This window comes from Perognathus longimembris, chromosome 19 (assembly GCF_023159225.1).
Source record: "Perognathus longimembris pacificus isolate PPM17 chromosome 19, ASM2315922v1, whole genome shotgun sequence".
In the NCBI taxonomy this organism is placed as follows: Eukaryota; Metazoa; Chordata; class Mammalia; order Rodentia; family Heteromyidae; genus Perognathus; species Perognathus longimembris.
In genome coordinates, this window is record NC_063179.1 from 43,677,143 (window position 1) to 43,694,116 (window position 16,974).

Here is a 16,974-nt window from a genome sequence, read left to right on the forward strand (position 1 = left end):
TCATGGGTGATCTCTCCTAGGTGAATTTCTATGGCCAACTAATACAGCCGTCCTTGGGCTGCAATACCAACATGTATTTCTCAGCTCTGTTCTCTAAGAGGACCTAGAAATAGTGACATCCTTACAGCCTGGCCGGATTTTGACTACTAAATATCTGCTCCAATAAAAAAAATATAAGAGGCTCAGGGATATATGGAGAAATTGCTGACTCAAGGATGGAAAGAAATGATGAGAGCATGTCACAAGACTATACCTGAGAAACCAGAAAAAATAATAGTAATATTAGCATTTAGCCTAGCAAATATCTGTGAATCTACTCTGATACAAATAATTGAATAAATACATCCATGGGAGAGAAGAGGCAGATTTTCCTTACAGAACAATTCCAGTGAATAAACGTAAAGGGAAGGGTAGAACCCCAAATAACCATTAAAACACCACAGTAATAATGGTTTCAGACAAGATGCAACAAAAAGAAGATCTAATTAGTGGGTAAAGTATTTCTTCCCTATATCTACTCATTATTGTGGTGGTTTTAACAAATGATCACAAATTCTTTAATACCCTGTTCTCTTGGAGAGGATTCTCCTCTTTTAAGGTGTGGATGGGATATGTAGACATTTGTTCCCAACACATCACTTGTGGATGGAGAAAACCAGGAACTGCATATCCCAGAAAACTGACAAAAATCACCTTCATGAAGCAACACCTATAATCCAGGCTACTCAGATGGCTGAGATCTGAGGATCACAGCTTGAAGCCAGTCTGGGTAGAAAAGTCCATGAGAGTTTTATCACCAATTAACAAGCAAAAAGCAGGAAGGAGAGGTGTGGCATGGGTGGTAGAATGCTAGCCTTGAGTGAAAAAGCCAAGTGAGAACACAGGGCCATAAGTTCAAGACCCACTACCAACACACACACACACACACACACACACACACACACACACAATCACCTTCATGAAGTGATCAAGGTTAACACTACTGGTGATATGACATGTTTATACCATGTGCCACCAAGAAGAAGCGGTGACAGAGTTACTTCCTCTCTATGGAGTTCTTCCCTAAGTCCACATTCTTGGACTTCATAGACCAGGAACATAAGCAAGAACACACTAGATAAGCCCAAAGGGCACATTCTGAAATCTCTGACTCTTACTTTTACAAAGCTTCAAGGCCATGAAAGTCAAAGAAAGTCTGAGAACTGACCTAATTTGGGAAATACTAAGAAAATATGATGACCATATGTAATGTGATATTCTAGAACAGAAAAAGAATTAATGGGGAAAACTGGGGAAATCTAAATATAGTCTGTTATTTAATGCAGTTGCCTCGATGTTAATTTCTTCATTTTGATTAATGTGCCTTCGTTATATAAGATTTAGCATAAATGGAAACCAGGATAGAGTTTACAAGAACTCTATTATCTTTGCAGCATTCTTATGAATCTAAAATTATCTCAGAACCAAAAGACTTTTCAATGCTTTGACTAGATAACGCTGTAAAACGTGGAATCCGCTTGCTGCAACTCAACTTTCTTACTGATCACAAAAGAAAACCCTAAACAAAATACAAAAGTAACCACTTGAGCACTCTAAAGACAACAGTAAATAACAATATATGGATTAGGAAGAGAAAAAAAAAAACTTGGAAGAAAAGAACCAATCTAGTCTGCTGCCTTTCATTTATCTGCTGGGTTTGAACCAAGAGTAAGCCAAGCCAAGGTAAATGAGCCATACAGATAATCAACAGGACGCTGAGAGAAATCTGTCTTTCTGACCAGAGTGTGGGCCAGGGCCCTGGTGAGCCAGAGAGTACAGGGAGAGCTCATGGGTATTTTCATTTCTCATTTTTTATTCATGACCCTGTGTGAAGGCCAGGGTCTACACCATAGCCTCACCATTGCCAAATATGGTTGTGGTGCGGGCAACTAAAATTCTGAGAGAAAATCCATCTGTCTGGATACTGAGGAAGGAAAGTTGCCTTCCTATGCAAAGTTAGGGGGCCCTGCGTTACTTCCTTCTCACTTTTTTCCAGCTTCCGTAAACATAATTAATAGAGAAACCCCATCTTTCTAGCCAAGGGAACCTTCTAAGGAGAGGGGAACTGGAATGTATGAAAAGAACCATGCACAGGAATGAGTGGGGATAGGGGACCCCTCCCCGCCTCTGCGTAGGAGCTGACATTGATCCTCTGCTCATGACTGGGGGCGTGCAAGCCACATAATCTAAGAAGCTTTGCAACAGTCCAACTGTCACGATAAGGAGAATATGATGAGTTTTCTGGTTTGCAGAAGGTTTGGTTTGGTTTTGTTTGTTTTAGGATTTATGGCACCAAGCATTTACTCTCCATAAAATTAAAATTAGGCTAAGTATTGAACACTGACACAAATGCAAGTGATCAATAGGAGAGGACATGGAGCTAAGTTCACTCCTTTACACAGCTGATTATGAATTACAAGCTAGAAATGGGAAAATTGTCAGTTGGACAAATTGTGTCTTACTGAAGTGAATTTCATTAAAATCCAGACTCTCAAAGCACTGGGGCTTCAGTAGGCACGTCACTGAGAGACATGGCTATACACCCACATATGACTCCGAAAACAATGAACCCTGTCAGTATAGAAGAGCTGCATCAATAGCCAAAGGTTTCCTGAGCGGCCCCCAGTTCATACTCCACAGCCCTGAAAGCATTTCTCCCTTTACTTTTTGTTAATTTACTTTTTTGTTCTTATGAGGTGATATATAGAGGGCTTATAGTTACATACGTCAGGTAATAAGTGCCTTTCTTTTTTGGACAGGGTCATCTGTTCTCCCATTTTCTCCCATTCCCTCCACCCACAAGTTGTACCGTTCACTCTCATCAATGTCCAGTGAGTTCCTCTCCTGCACTCTCTCACCCTTTTTCCCTTAAGTTCTTCTGAGTCCTCCTTCCCACCCTCCCAAAAATGCAAGTATGAATACACAGTTAATAAGGTAAAGAAGACAGAATCAACAAAAACTGTTAAAATAATAAAAAAGGGTTTTGTTTCCATATCTTAGAATTTGCTTCAGTATGTCTATTATTTTATATAAATATGAAGAGGCACTTAGGTGTTGCACCTTTGTGATTCTCTCCTAAGAGTATCCTCTTTTGGCTTCACTATTCGTGAGTATCTAGAACCCTGTATAATTTGTCATCTCCCAATGCGTTTTAGATAAAACTTCCGTGTATCAGAGAGCACGTGCACCATTTGTCTCTCTGATCATGGCTTACTTCACTTAATGATTTGTTCTAGTTCCATCCATTTCCCTGCCAATGACATTGTTTTATTCTTTCCAGTGGCTGTGTGAAATCCCGTAGTGTACAGGTACGGCAGTTTTGGGATCCACTCATCCATCGTGGGGCCTCTGGGCTGTTTCCTTAGCTTGATATTGTGAATCGTGAGGCAGTGCAGGGTTGTGCTGGTATCCTTATCAGATCCTGGCTCGTGACGGTCGGGCAGGGTGGGTATAGCTGGGTCATAAGGAAGGAAAGTCTATGTTTAGTTTTGTGAGGAACCTCCAGACTGCTTTCCAGAATGTACTGGTTTACATTCCCACCAGCAGTGCAGTAAGGTTCCTTCGCGCCACCCCCCCCCCAGTCCCTGCCAGTGTTTTGTTCAAAATTCAAAATTCGAATGGGGAACCTGAGATGGAACCTGAGAGCTGTGTTGATTTGCAATTTCTTTTATGGCTAGAGTTGATGCGTATTTCCTTGTGTGTTTCTTTGCCATTCTTCTTCTGAGGAGTCTCTCCTTGGCTCCCTTCCCATTTAGTGACTGGCTTATCAGGTTAGGGAGGGGCTAGTTTCTTGAGCTCCTTATATATATATTATGCATGAATTTTTGGATTGTTTTCTCTATCTCAGTAAAGAAGGTCATTGGGATTTTGATAGTGAAAGCATTGGATTTGTATAGCACTTTTTGGCGGCATGACCACTTTCTCAATATTGATTCTACCTATCCACGAACATGGAAGGTTTCTCCATTTCCTGGTGTCCTCTTTTGCCTTTCTTCAGATTTCTGTAGTTTTTGCTATAAAGATCTTTTACATCTTTGATTAGGTTAATTCCTAGGTATTTTGGGGGGCTATGGAGTTGTTTTTTAGGCAAATGGAGTTGTTTTCATGATTTCCCTTTCTGCTTGTACATTGTTGGCATACAGAAAGGCTACTGGGTTTTGTGGGATAAATGTGTATCCTGCCACTTTGCCAAAGTGGTTTATAAGCTCTAGGAGCTTAGGGGTGGAATTTTGGGGTCCTTTAGGTATAAGATTATGTCATCTACAAATAGGGGTAGTTTGATTTCTGAATTCCTTTTATGTCCTTTTCTTGCCTTATTGCCCTGGGTAGGAATTCCAGAACTGTATTGAAGAGGAGTGGAGAGAGAAAATACCCTTGTCTCATTCCTGATTTTAGGGAAAAATGGTCTTAGTTTTTCCCCACTTAGTATGATATTAGCTGTTGGTCTGCCATATATAACCTTTATTGTTTTAAGGAATGTTCCTTCTATTCCTTGCTTCTCTAAAGATTTTAACATGAATGGATGTTGTATTTTGTCAAAGACCTTTTCTGTATCTATTGAGATGATCATATGGGTCATCTGTTGGCTAGTATTTTATTGAAGAGTTTTCCATCTATGCTCATCAAAGATATTGGTCTATAGTTCTCTTTTTTTTGTTGGATACTTACCTGGTTTGGGGATGAGTATAATATTGGCTTCACCAAATGGGTTTCTATTTCACAGAAAAGCTTGAGGAATTGATATTGGTTCATCTTTAAAAGTGTTATAAAATTCAACAATGAATCCATCAGGGCCTGGGCTTTTCTTTTTTTTCTTTTTTCAAATTTTTATTATCAAACTGATGTACAGAGAGGTTACAGTTTCATACGTTAGGCATTGGATACATTTCTTGTACTGTTTGTTACCTCGTCCCTCATACCCCCCTCCCCCCTCCCTGGGCTTTTCTTTGTTGGAAGACTTCTGATTATTTCCTCAATCTCACTGTTTGTTATTGGCTTGTTTAGCTGGCTTACATCTTCTTGGTTCAGTTTAGGCATCTTGTATGCTTCTAGAAATTCATTCATTTCGGCTAGGTTTTCCTTCTTTTTTGAGTATAGGTTTTGAAAGTATTCCTTTACAATAACTTGGATTTCTTGGATGTTTGTTGTGATGTTTCCTATGGCATCTCTGATTTTATTAATTTGAATCTCATCTCCTCATTTATTAATTAAAAAAAACACCCTTTTGTTTTATTGATTTTATGTATACTGTTTCTAAGTTTCTATTTTATTAATTCCTACCCTAACCTTTGCTATCACTGAGAGCATTTCTAAGGAGGGAGAAGAGCTGAAAAGGCATGGAGAGAGTGGCTCTTAAGGAAGAAACTAGAAAGTAGGAGCCTCCAAGAGGCCCCAAGCAGAGAGAAGCATGGGGGCAGTGTTGCTAGGCAACCCTCTGGGGCCTCTCAGGCCTGGAGGCCTCCTCTTCTGTTCTTCAAGGATGATTGGCCACACTAGCACCTTCTTCCTGCCCAATCTGCTGTGGTCCTAAGTCACAGACATTCCAACCAGCCTGTTCCTTTGCCTCTAGACCCTGGCGGGGGGCAGATAGGAAGCCAATAGTTGTGCTAAAGTCCAAACCCTGGGAAAGTTCAGCCTCTGGGACAGTCATGGATGATAAACTCTGGCTACGAAAGGGGCTAAGCCAAGTAGTGGCAAGCTATTTCCCATCCCAATCTGACCTGGTACAGGGATTAGCAGCTGGCTGATGGGGTGAAAAGGCTTCCCTTATCTTATTTTGTTTCCCTTTCACCTGCTTCAGAGGTATTTGGCCACCAGTTTTATCCAGGTAACAAATCTGCCTCTTGGACTTACTGCGATGTCCGGTCATTAGTCACATTGCTCTGTGTAATAATTGTCTGCTTTTACTGTGATTCACTGGAGGTGAAAGGCTATTTCCATGACAACTATTTAAAAAAAAAAAACCAAAAATGAGATCATTGTGACCCAGAAAAAAGGGTCAGCCACTTCACCCTCCCCCAGGAAAGCCATCAAATGCTCAGAGAACAGGGACCTGTGCCTTCTCCACACAATCCCATTTGTGTTGGCATGATTCATGGTCCAGCCTCCTCCCTCCTTGGCTCTGTCCTCCTCCTCCTCCTCCAGTGGAACAAAGAGAGGCTACTCCTCTCCACCATGCTGGTCCATCCAGCTCACAGACTATTCAACTACCTTCTAAAGACAGAATTATACCACTTTCAGGAACCAGTCTTCCATTTCCTGGTCCAGCCAGTATCATGCTGGAAATTACTCCCTAACAGTGTAAGATCATTAGAAAACATGCCATTTGTTTTGTTGTGAGGGGAATTGTTGTTTGTTTTGTTCTATTTTGCACAGAAAGAACTAAATGGGGAAGGGAGGATCAGGAAATAGCTCCTACCTTAGCTGCATTTTGATATTAAATGATGCAAATACCTATTTGCAGAAGTAAAAGGATTAGGTTGCATCTTCAACCAGAGTTGGGAGAGCACTGGAAAAATCCTAGCTATTTTCTGCTGAAGCTAAATGCTCCCTTCAGCTATATTCTAATATTTTCACTCTGGCATTTCCAGACATCGGGTACCTTTTAGAAGAAACACAGCCTTTAAAAGAAGAGATGTAAAAGCAATGATGCATCACCTGACTTCTGAAGCAGTAATCGCTCTATACATCACTTAATGACAATTTGAAAAAATAAGAGGAAAGGGGAGTGGAATTGAATGAAAATAAGACATAGATGTCGACCACACTTATCTGAATGATTAATAAGGAGTTTAATTAAAAAAAGACAGCTCTAAAAGGCACTGCCACCATGACATGCCCACCCACATTGGAAAGAACAGAACAATCCTTGTGATAAATGAGGATTAGAGTGACATTTAAGAAGTGCCTAGGTCCTGAGGCAGCCATTCTGGAGGAAATACCACCTGCTACAAGCATTCGCTGTCACAAATACATGTTGTGTCATTCCTACATTCTAGACTCTAGACTGAAATGTTTTGGTGCGGATCCTCATTTTGAATCTCACCACAAGCCTCTAAGACAGGTATCAACATCATCCTGTTTTCCTGATGGGGAAACTGAGGCTGAGAGGAAGACGCAATCATTTATCCACTCGGTGATGGCTGGGCTACGGTTCTCGATTCCCCACGGGTCAAGCGCAGAGCTCACAGACACTGTTATACATGGCTTTCAGAACACTGCGTCTCCTGTGTAGTCCCCGGCCTCTCACGTGGTGATAGCACCAGCTGAGAGGATCAAAGGTGCTTTTCCTCTCGCTAAGCTATGCCTTTGGACTCTCATGGATGGCTCAGATGCCAGAGAATTAGTAAACGCCAGCCCACAGTACAAAGGCAAGTCCTTTCCCCTCTCCCTCTCCTTTCCTCCCTCCTGCCCTCCTTCTAACCTGCCTGTCCGCTCTCCTGTTCCCTCTGTCTCCACCGCCCTCCCTCCCTAGACGCTGGCACAGATAAAGAGACGATTGCCAGGAAACACTTTGCCCTCTTGGGAACACTGCTTCCCCGCAGGCCATTCCTCTGCGTGCAGGGTGAGGTGAGCCGGCCTCCAGGCAGTCTGACTGACACCAAGGGTCCAAAGCTAAAAAGGCGTGTGTTCCAATTATTGCCTCCAAGAGATGCTGGATCCTGGGGGAGGGGGGAACCAGTCCCTGCGCAGCCTCCCCTTTCCGAAGCCTCGGGGTCTCAGCCCAGAACCCCACCCGCTGCCACCACCTAGGACTCACGGGGAGATAGAATTGGCAGAAAAACAGGTCTGCCCCACCCAAAGTCCATAGTGCTGGAGTGGGAGGGGAATGAAAACCAGAATCCCCCCCACCACCCCAGGGTCTCGTGCCCTGTGCAGAATCCCTGCCCAGGCCTGGCGGGCTCAGGAGTCAGTGACAGCGTCTGCCCCGGGGCACCGCGCTCTCCTCCGGCCTAGGAGCCCAGGGAAACCTTTGACGCTCTGCCAGGTGTCTGCTTGCTTCTCCTCGCGGCTCCAATAGCCTGGCTCCTTTGAATCGCAGCCCTGTCACAGGATGTGCAGACACCTTACAGGGACCTCCTCTGGATCGGTGGCCTTTGGCTGTGTTTCTGTCAAAAGACACAGACCGTTGTCCCTAAGCACCCGCAGAGAATTGATTTTGGGGACACACACATGTGCAAACACACACACACACACACACACCCCAAAAGCTATGATAGGTGCCCAAGTACCTTATATAAAATGGCATAGTACCTGCCTGTAACCTACATACCTCCACTTGTGGACCTCCCCTCCCCCCCTCCAGCTCTGAAGATTGAATCGAAGCCCTGGCAAGCAATGTGCCAAGCAGGGATCTACCACTAAGCTTTATCTCCAGCCTCCAGCTCTGCCACCTGTTTACTTTAAAACCATCTGTAGATTACTTAGAATAACCTAATACAATGTAAGGACTGTGTAAATGCTTGTTTTGTGACACTCACCAGGAGTTACTTAACAACAACAACAAAAATCTCTACATATGTTTAGTACAGACACAATTTTTCCTGGTGTGCGTGTGCATGCGTGTGTGTGTGCACGTGCGTGCATTCGTGCCTGTGTATGACAGTACTGGGTCTTGAACTCAGGGCTTGGGAGCTGTCCCTTGTCTTTTTTGCTCAAGGCTGGCTCTCTATCACCTGAGCCACAACTCTACTTCCATTTTGTGGTTACTTTGGATTGTTATGTTGTTTTTCGCTGGTTATTGGAGATGGAATGCCTCAGACTTGTCTCCTTGGGCTGACTTCAACCTGGGATCCTCAGATCTCAGCCTCCTGTGTGATCGTTTTGAATCTGTAATTAGTTACGTATCCACAGAGGTATTAGACTGGTTCCATTCAGAATTAGGTCCGCACACCATTCTTGCTTACCATTTCCTACTGCAGTTGTTACCCAGAGCCCCTACAGTCAGTACCCCCGACACACTTTCCTCTGTGACACAACTGTCCTCGCACAATTACCTCACTTTGTGTCACATTCAAGGTTTCTCCCCATGTCCCTAACCAGTGGGAGCAATTCTTTCTTTGCTTTTATCAGCACAACTGACGGTGACATCAGCTTTCTGGTAGCTATGTCATATTCATGAGGCACAGTCAACTTATAACTAACAATCACTTTCGGGTCACTCTCCAGTCTTGCTGACGTGGGCGGCATACTGAACGGTTTTAACCTGAGGACTGGACTTTTTCTCTGTACTCAGTTACCTTCTCATTTATCTCTATTTTTTAATCTGAGTCTTATTTTCCAATATATTTGGGGGGGGGTTGAATGTTTTTATTATCTTTAAGTAGTTGTACAAAGGAGTTGCCATTCAACAAAGCACTTTATGAACATATTGCCTCTTGGTCAATGTCTTCCCTTTCAACATTCTCACACATACCTCCCCTCACTTTTCTTCATTTTTAGATTATGTATTGAACTTTTTAACAAAGCAATATATGTATATAATGCATCTTGATCAGTATCATCCTTCACACCCACTTAGCTCCACCTCTTCCCTTAGTGTTCTCAATTCGGTGGTATATACAATGCATTCTTGCCTTTCCCTTGATCATTCTTCTACCCTTCTCTCCTTGTCCCCTATCTTACAAGTACCCATTTCCTGGTATTTATTTTGCTGGGCTTTGACTTGGTCTTTCTAAAGAGTTATACTACTTGCCCTTTTCCATGGAGTCTATTATACTTTAGTTAATTCGTTTACAACTGGTACATACCACCCAGTCTGTTTATTTGTAGATTTATGGGCAAATTCTTTGTCCTCATCCAAATACTATGTGATCTGCCTACTTGAAAATCCAGACTTTTTTGTCTTATCCAATCAGGTTGCCAGTTTAAAAAAAAATATATTGACTACCATGACTAGAGGTAGTGGAAATGTTTCCTAAAGAGATCTATCCATCCAGTAGTAGTCTTGGGAAATGATGCATTTGTCTACGTATAGCCTTACTGAGCCAGGTTTTCAGTCTTGAATACAGGATAACCTGAGGCCTTTGCTGAGAACTTGGTTTTTTGGAGTATAGCGTGAGGGTCAGGGGAATCATTACGCTAAACACTGAGCTGAGAAGCGGCCGAGGCGAGACCACCATGTGCACTGGGCAGTCTCAATAGTGATGCTGCTTTCAGAGGTGGAGTCAGAACAGGAAACGGAAGTCAGAAGTCAAGGAGAAGAAGGCCACAGGCAAACCTACAGGACAAAAGAAAAGGCACCGGCTTGGAGACAGCATCTGCTCTTACTCCTGGTGATCACACTTTCCTTTCTAAGTTCTACCGAGTTATCTGATGTGTCATCTCTTCTGTGAGTCCCCAGATGATTTACATTGTGGTTTCTAGAAAGACACTTTAGAAAAAAACAGATTTCCTTTCCCGAGTCATCTGGTGTCTCTTTCTTCCGAGGCTTTAGAGATAACCAATAACACACAGGCTTGTAAGGACAATGCCAGTTCAGGGTTCTCTGTAATGTAATTCATCTGCTCATAAAACCTATCTTTATTTCCTGCAAATCTCTCTTATTTTTTTATACCTGAAAAACTGTCATGGTTTCCTGCAATTCACTCTTATTTGTTATACCTGTTGTCTCCCTCTAATGTTTGGATGACATTCCCTCTAAGCAAGTTTATTCTGCAAACTTTCAGCTTCTTGTCCCTGGTGGCTTCGGGGAGAAAACCAGGAAGTGAACAGAGTTACTCACTCACCCTGACATCTGCCAAGATGACATCATCTGCTCCTGCCCTTTATTTCTTTATTGTTTTTGATCCCTGTGTAGCTTCTTAAAAGCCCTTGGTTCTGCCTTTAGCATTTTCCAGAAGTCTCAGCTTGTTCTGGGATGTCACCTTTTGAGCATTATCCCTTCAGTCCTTGTGAAGTCACTTCTTTGTGTTTGTTTTTGATGATCTGCCTGTATTTTTTCCAAAGAACAATACTGTGCCACTCATAATTTATTTATTAGCCTCCTCTGTCCCTCCTGACTGAGGGCTTCCTCCTAGTAGAGCCTCTGGCTATGAGATTTTTGCCTCTAGTCCTTTGGCTTTCATCCTGAGCCTTCATCAGCCCAAATCACAGACTAGCCTTGATTTTCTAGAGGTGCAGAGAACCAGAGAACAAGGCTGAAAAAAGAAATCCCAATCACAAAAGAAGGTTGGATTGAAATTTAAAAAGAAAAGGAGAATAAGGAAAATTAAGGCACTTATAAACTGAAATTCCCCTTATCATTTAGGACATTTGTGGGAAGTGCAGCTTCTTGGCTCTCTCTGGACCCCTTCCATCTCCAGGACGGTAGCTAGAGGAGGGTAAGGGATTTGAGTGTGTGGTCACTTATTATTTAGACAATGTGTTTACTGCCTGGGTCAGCCAGGACTGCTATAACAAATTACCACAGGAGGTGTAACTTTAAGCTATAGTCATTTATTTTTCTTTGTTATAAAGGCTGCAAAGTTTTCTTGCGTGCAGCTGTGGAAGCTTGCTGGCTTGAGGGTAGCCATCTAACGGTATTTGAACTTGGAGGAACGGGAGATAGTTAGCTCTCTTAGCTCTTCTGTTAGTGACATTAATCCCATTGTTAAGGCCTCCATCCTCGTGACCTAATGACCTCCCCTCCTGGAAATACCATGAAATCTGGGGTTCCACGAAGGAGTATTGAGAGGCACAGACATTGCAGCCCATTGCAGACTCCTTGGGCAGCGGGCCTTCCCGCCGAGCATGCTGGGAACACAGCTGGCTGCTCTACCCTCCTCCATGAGACTTGAGTTCTGAGCAGAACTGATTCAGCTTCTGCTGCTAAAGGAACCGTTCACAGGGCTCACAGGAAGTGCCAACGAGCCGTCCAAGTGTGCAGCGTATTTCCAGAGTTCAAGCAAGAAGGAGCATTTTCTCCTCAAATGAAAGCTTAACACCTCTGACCCCGGCTACCGAGAGGAGGCAGCCAGAGGGCTCCGGCGAGCCAGTCCTTTGCAGCAGCAGCAGCCATTTTTACCCACAGGAGAAACAAGCAGCCCATGTTTGCTGGGCACATGGAGAAAAGCACATTGAGCAGGGAGGGAGACAGACGCCGAGACCTTCTGGGTCGCTCTGTATTTAACCGCGCGCTCCAGATCGCATCCTCACTGATTTCCCTTAATGATCTCAGTCATTCTCAACTCAGCCTCTCTTCGTTTTCATACCATTTTTGAGTAAGTTAAAATGGAGATATATGGCAAGGTGACTTTCTCACTGTATTGAGTTCTCACTGCAGGGAAGGCTCTGGTGTGATGGGCAGTAAAATCCAGTTGATCCGAGCTCCCCCGTCTGCTTTTTTTTTCTGCAGGGATGAGGCTTAATTCTCAGGACTCCTATGTGTTAGAAAAAATAATTTTAAAGCAGAGGTGCCCCCCATAAAACCATTGGAGACTTTCAGATGCTGATTAACCACCCCTCCTCAAAGAAACTTTCAACGTTGGCTTTTACTGACGTCAGGGATTTTACATAGGAAGTATAAAACAAAAGAGGAATCTTAGTTAAAGAAGGAGATGACCAAACAGGCACGCTGCTGTACCAAGTAACCAAACATACAACATAAAAGTTGACCTCAGTCCTAGCAGGGGTTCCTTTTCTGTGGATTTTGGCTTGACTCCAGCAGTCATGCAAGGACTCTTCATCCTATGATTTCTAAGGTCACCAAGATTGTCTCCATTGCACGGAAAGAGTGCGGTGGAGGGTGTACCGGAGAGGACCATGGGCCACACCTGGAAATGGCGCCGATCACCTCGACCCATTGTCCATTGGCTAGAGCAGCCTCTGATCCCAAGGGAGCTGAGGGGGTGGCCTTAGCGTCCCAGGAATGTGTGCATAGAGGTTTCGGTCAGTAGTTAGCCATCTCTAATGTAGAAGTTTTATTAATGTATTCTTTCCAGAACCATTACAGAAGATCAAGGAACAGTTATGTTTGCCATAAAAGGGGTAAGGTAAGAGCTTGCATTAACTGAACATCTATTATGCTGTAGTACCTATACTAAGCACACATGCCAACTTATTTAATACTTATAGCAATCCTAATTTTGTAGGAGGGGACTGAAGCAGGAGAGGCGGAGTAGCCTGCCCCAGGCCTTACGGGCAATAGCAGAAGTGGGATTCGAGCCCAGCTGTCTGGCCCCATGCTCCTGCCCCTAGCCACCTCTCTAAACCACCATCCTCACACTGTAGAGACCAAATGAGGGGCTTCCGCATGCTCCAAAGCAAGGCCCAGGCCCTCCTGCCTTCAAGACCAGCAAAAGGAAGGACGGATCTCCAGAGTTTGAACATTCTCAAGTTCCTGAACTTGAAATAGAGAAGCAAGAAAGCGTTTGGCCACGTTCAGAAATCCTTCGAACTCCTTGGATTCTGTCCTTGAAACCTAGTCTGTGCCTTTCTGGTTTATCTTCAGTTCTTATCAGACGCCATTTCCTGGATGAATGAGACAGGCTTAAACATCCTTATGAGGTTTGGGGACCTAAGTCCAAAGTAAGTGTTTCGTCTATGTGCTGGAACTCAGGGCCTGGACACTGTCCCTTAGCATCTTCATCCAAGACTGGCACTCTACCACTTGAGCCACAGATCCACGTTCAGCTTTGTGCCATTGAATTGGGAATAAGTGTCTCACAGTCTTTCCTTCCCAGGCTGGCTTTGAACTGCCATCCTCAGATCTCAGCTTCCTGAGTAGCTAGGATTATAGGCACGAGCCACCAGCATCCAGGTCCAAAAATGTTAACTGAGTGAGAAAGACAGCTAACTATCAAAAACAGGAGCCAACATTTAAACTGTAAGAGGATGTACCACTAAATCAGACTGGCCTTTGTTGTGGCCAGTCCTCCTGCAAGATTAAAATTTGCCCAGAAACCTCACTTGCTCCTCCAGTCTTGTCCCTGATCCAAACCTGGCACCTGAAGGCCCTGTGATTAATTAGCACCTTTTCTCAACAGTGTCAGAAACCCTAATAAGGACAGCGGTGGATCAAATTCTGTTAACATTCTTATAATCTTTGCGGTTTGACCTTGATTAACCACCTACATAGAACCCAATACCCTCATTTGTCACTCAGGCTAAAATTAGAAGACAGGTTTAGAGAAATTCCAAGTGATCCAGGTTGATGAATTCTGCTGGCTAGGTACAGACCCAAATCTTGGGCCATTGTCCTCCTCCTACGATACTTTGCTCACCTTTGGAGCTGTTTGGGGACTCTTCTCTCAATCCTCCATACTGCCTCTTGGCTACATGTGTTAACTTGCAGCCCCTTGTCTGGAGCTATGAATGGAATCCTTGCCTCCCATTATAACCATGGAGAGGAAAGAGGCAAAGATAAACTCAACCATGGCAAAAAAAAAATCTTTTATTTCCTTGGAACTATTTTCTTCCTGAAGAGAAAGAGAACAAAGTGAAATCATTGCTAGACTACGGCAAACTGCAAACAAAGCTGGGGTAGAACACGCTGATCACTTTATTGTTCTACGGAGTCATTGTGTGATATTTTTAATATTTCAGAACAAATCAAATGTTAAGGGGGAAAAAGCCAATCTGAGTCTCTTGTTTCTGTTTTCAACTCTTCTACTGAGTGATGGGTACAAATCACTACCTGCCCCAGCCGCTGGACGCAATGCCCATAGTCTTCCTCAAGGTGATTGATACCTGTCTTGCACAGTCCTAGGTGAGAGTTGTGTGTCCCAATCCATTTCCTCTGTTCCAGTATAATTCTACAACTACAATAATACAATTCTGTAACTATTCCCATTTCCTATTGATAATTTCATAAGTAGCCTAACTGGACTGAGTTCTGGACATATGTACTCTTACTTAATAAGTATCCTAATAGAGTAGACAGATGGGTGGTAACTTAGCTAAGAGATGTTTAGCGCCGTTATCCATTAAGGAAATGAAAATTAAAATCACAGGAAAATACCACCCATGGGGATGGTTTCGTTTTTAAAATCTGAAAATAACAAGCGTTGGCAATGGAGCAAAGCAACCGAAACTTCTACACACTGCCACTTTGCTGCGACAACTTTGCGAAACAGTCTGGCAATTTCTTAGGAAGTTAAATGCACACATATTGTATAGCTCAGCCATCCTACTCTTAGGTATTTCTTCACAATAAATAGAAGCATATGGATAAATGTTGTACAATAATGTTTTATTCATAATTGGCCCATTCAGAAGCAACCCAAATGTCTGTAAATTGGTGAATAAATAAGAAAGAATGTAATTGCAGACTTACAAATGGAGTAGCACTCAGTAATAAAGAAAGGATTAAAATACGGGTTTACATAAAACTTGAAGGATGAAATGCAGAGCAGGGACTGCCAGAAACTGGGGTATAGGGCGGAGAAGTGGAGGGATGAAGGTGAACTGCTGCAGTAGTGGAGAGAATTAGGGGAGGAACTATTCTACATCTTGACTGAGGTTTTAGTTGAACAGAGATCTGTACATCTACACAGGATGAATTTTATTGATGTAAGCAATACCACACCATCATAGGTGGTATTTTCCTGTGATTTTAATTTTCATTTCCTTAATGGATAACGGTGCTAAACATCTCTTAGCTAAGTTACCACCCATCTCTACTCTACTAGGATATCTATTAACACCTATGCTCTAGTTTTAAACATTAACTTTTAAACTGTCAGGAAGATACCCTTAGGGGAAGAACTCAAAAAAGGTGGAACTTGTCTGAACATTTAAAATACTACTTATCAAAACACATTCTAGGAAATGTAAGCACGGTTTTTTGTTGTTGTTACTGGTTGTCTTTGGTGGTGGTGGTGGTAGTGTTTGCTTTAGGTTGGGGTTTCTTTTAGAGAGGGCAAAGAGGGGGAGCAGAAAGGGAGGAGAAAGAGTGAACAAATACAATCATGCTATTCAGTATGCACTGTGTGGAAAATGAACTACGTAACTTGTGGGCAGGGATGAAAGGGGGAATCTGGACAAAGCGAAGGAAAGGGTGGCATTGTCCCAAGAGAGGAAATTACTCATTACCTGACTTACAAAATGGAAATGGTAACCCCTTTGTAGAACACCTTAATAATAACCAAATTATATTTTAAAAGAAAATAATTGATCTTTTTCTTATTATTGTCTTTTCAGAGATTTTTAAGATACTCAATAATGGCCCTCCCCCATCACTGGCTTTTCTTTTTTTATTTTCCTAAAGTGTCTTTCAAAGACCACTTTGACTTGCCTTATGATGAATTTCATTTTATTAATTTTTTCTTTATATGCTTTGTGTTTTTTTTATTCTTTTGTTTTTGGTGCTGGTCCTGGGGCTTATAATCAGATGCTGTCCCTGAGCATTTCCCTTCCTTCCTTCTTTCTTTCCTTCCTTCCTTCCTTCCTTCCTTCCTTCCTTCCTTCCTTCCTTCCTTCCTCCTTCCTTCCTTCCTTCCTTCTTTCTTTCTTTCTTTCTTTCTTTCTTTCACAAGACTAGCATTCTCCCACTTGAGTCACAACTCCACTTTCAGCTTTTTGGTAGTTAACTGGAAATAAAACCCTTTCCTGCCGGGGCTGCCTTTGAATGGTGATCTGCAGATCTTAGCCTCCTGAGTAGCTAAGATTACAGGCATGAGCTACTGGCATGCGGCTCTCTTTTAGATTTTTATCTGTGATTTTTTTTAAGGGTAGGTTTTGACCCGAGCAACAGAATCTGCTTGAAAACTTGCTTTCACGGCTATTGGCAGGCTTGGGATTGTTGAACTGAGAGCACAAAATGGTAGACTATGTCATACCCTATTTTTTATGTACAGATTCAAAAACGGCCCATTGATGGAACCTTCTTCGTAGTACATTTCTGTGTTATCCACCAGCCCCTTTTTGTGTCGGCTATTTTCCAGACAGTCAGGGCCTCGACGGATTGCCGGACAGACTTGGACTGCCGTCCGACGTGTGCTTCCTCGTGTCGCTGAA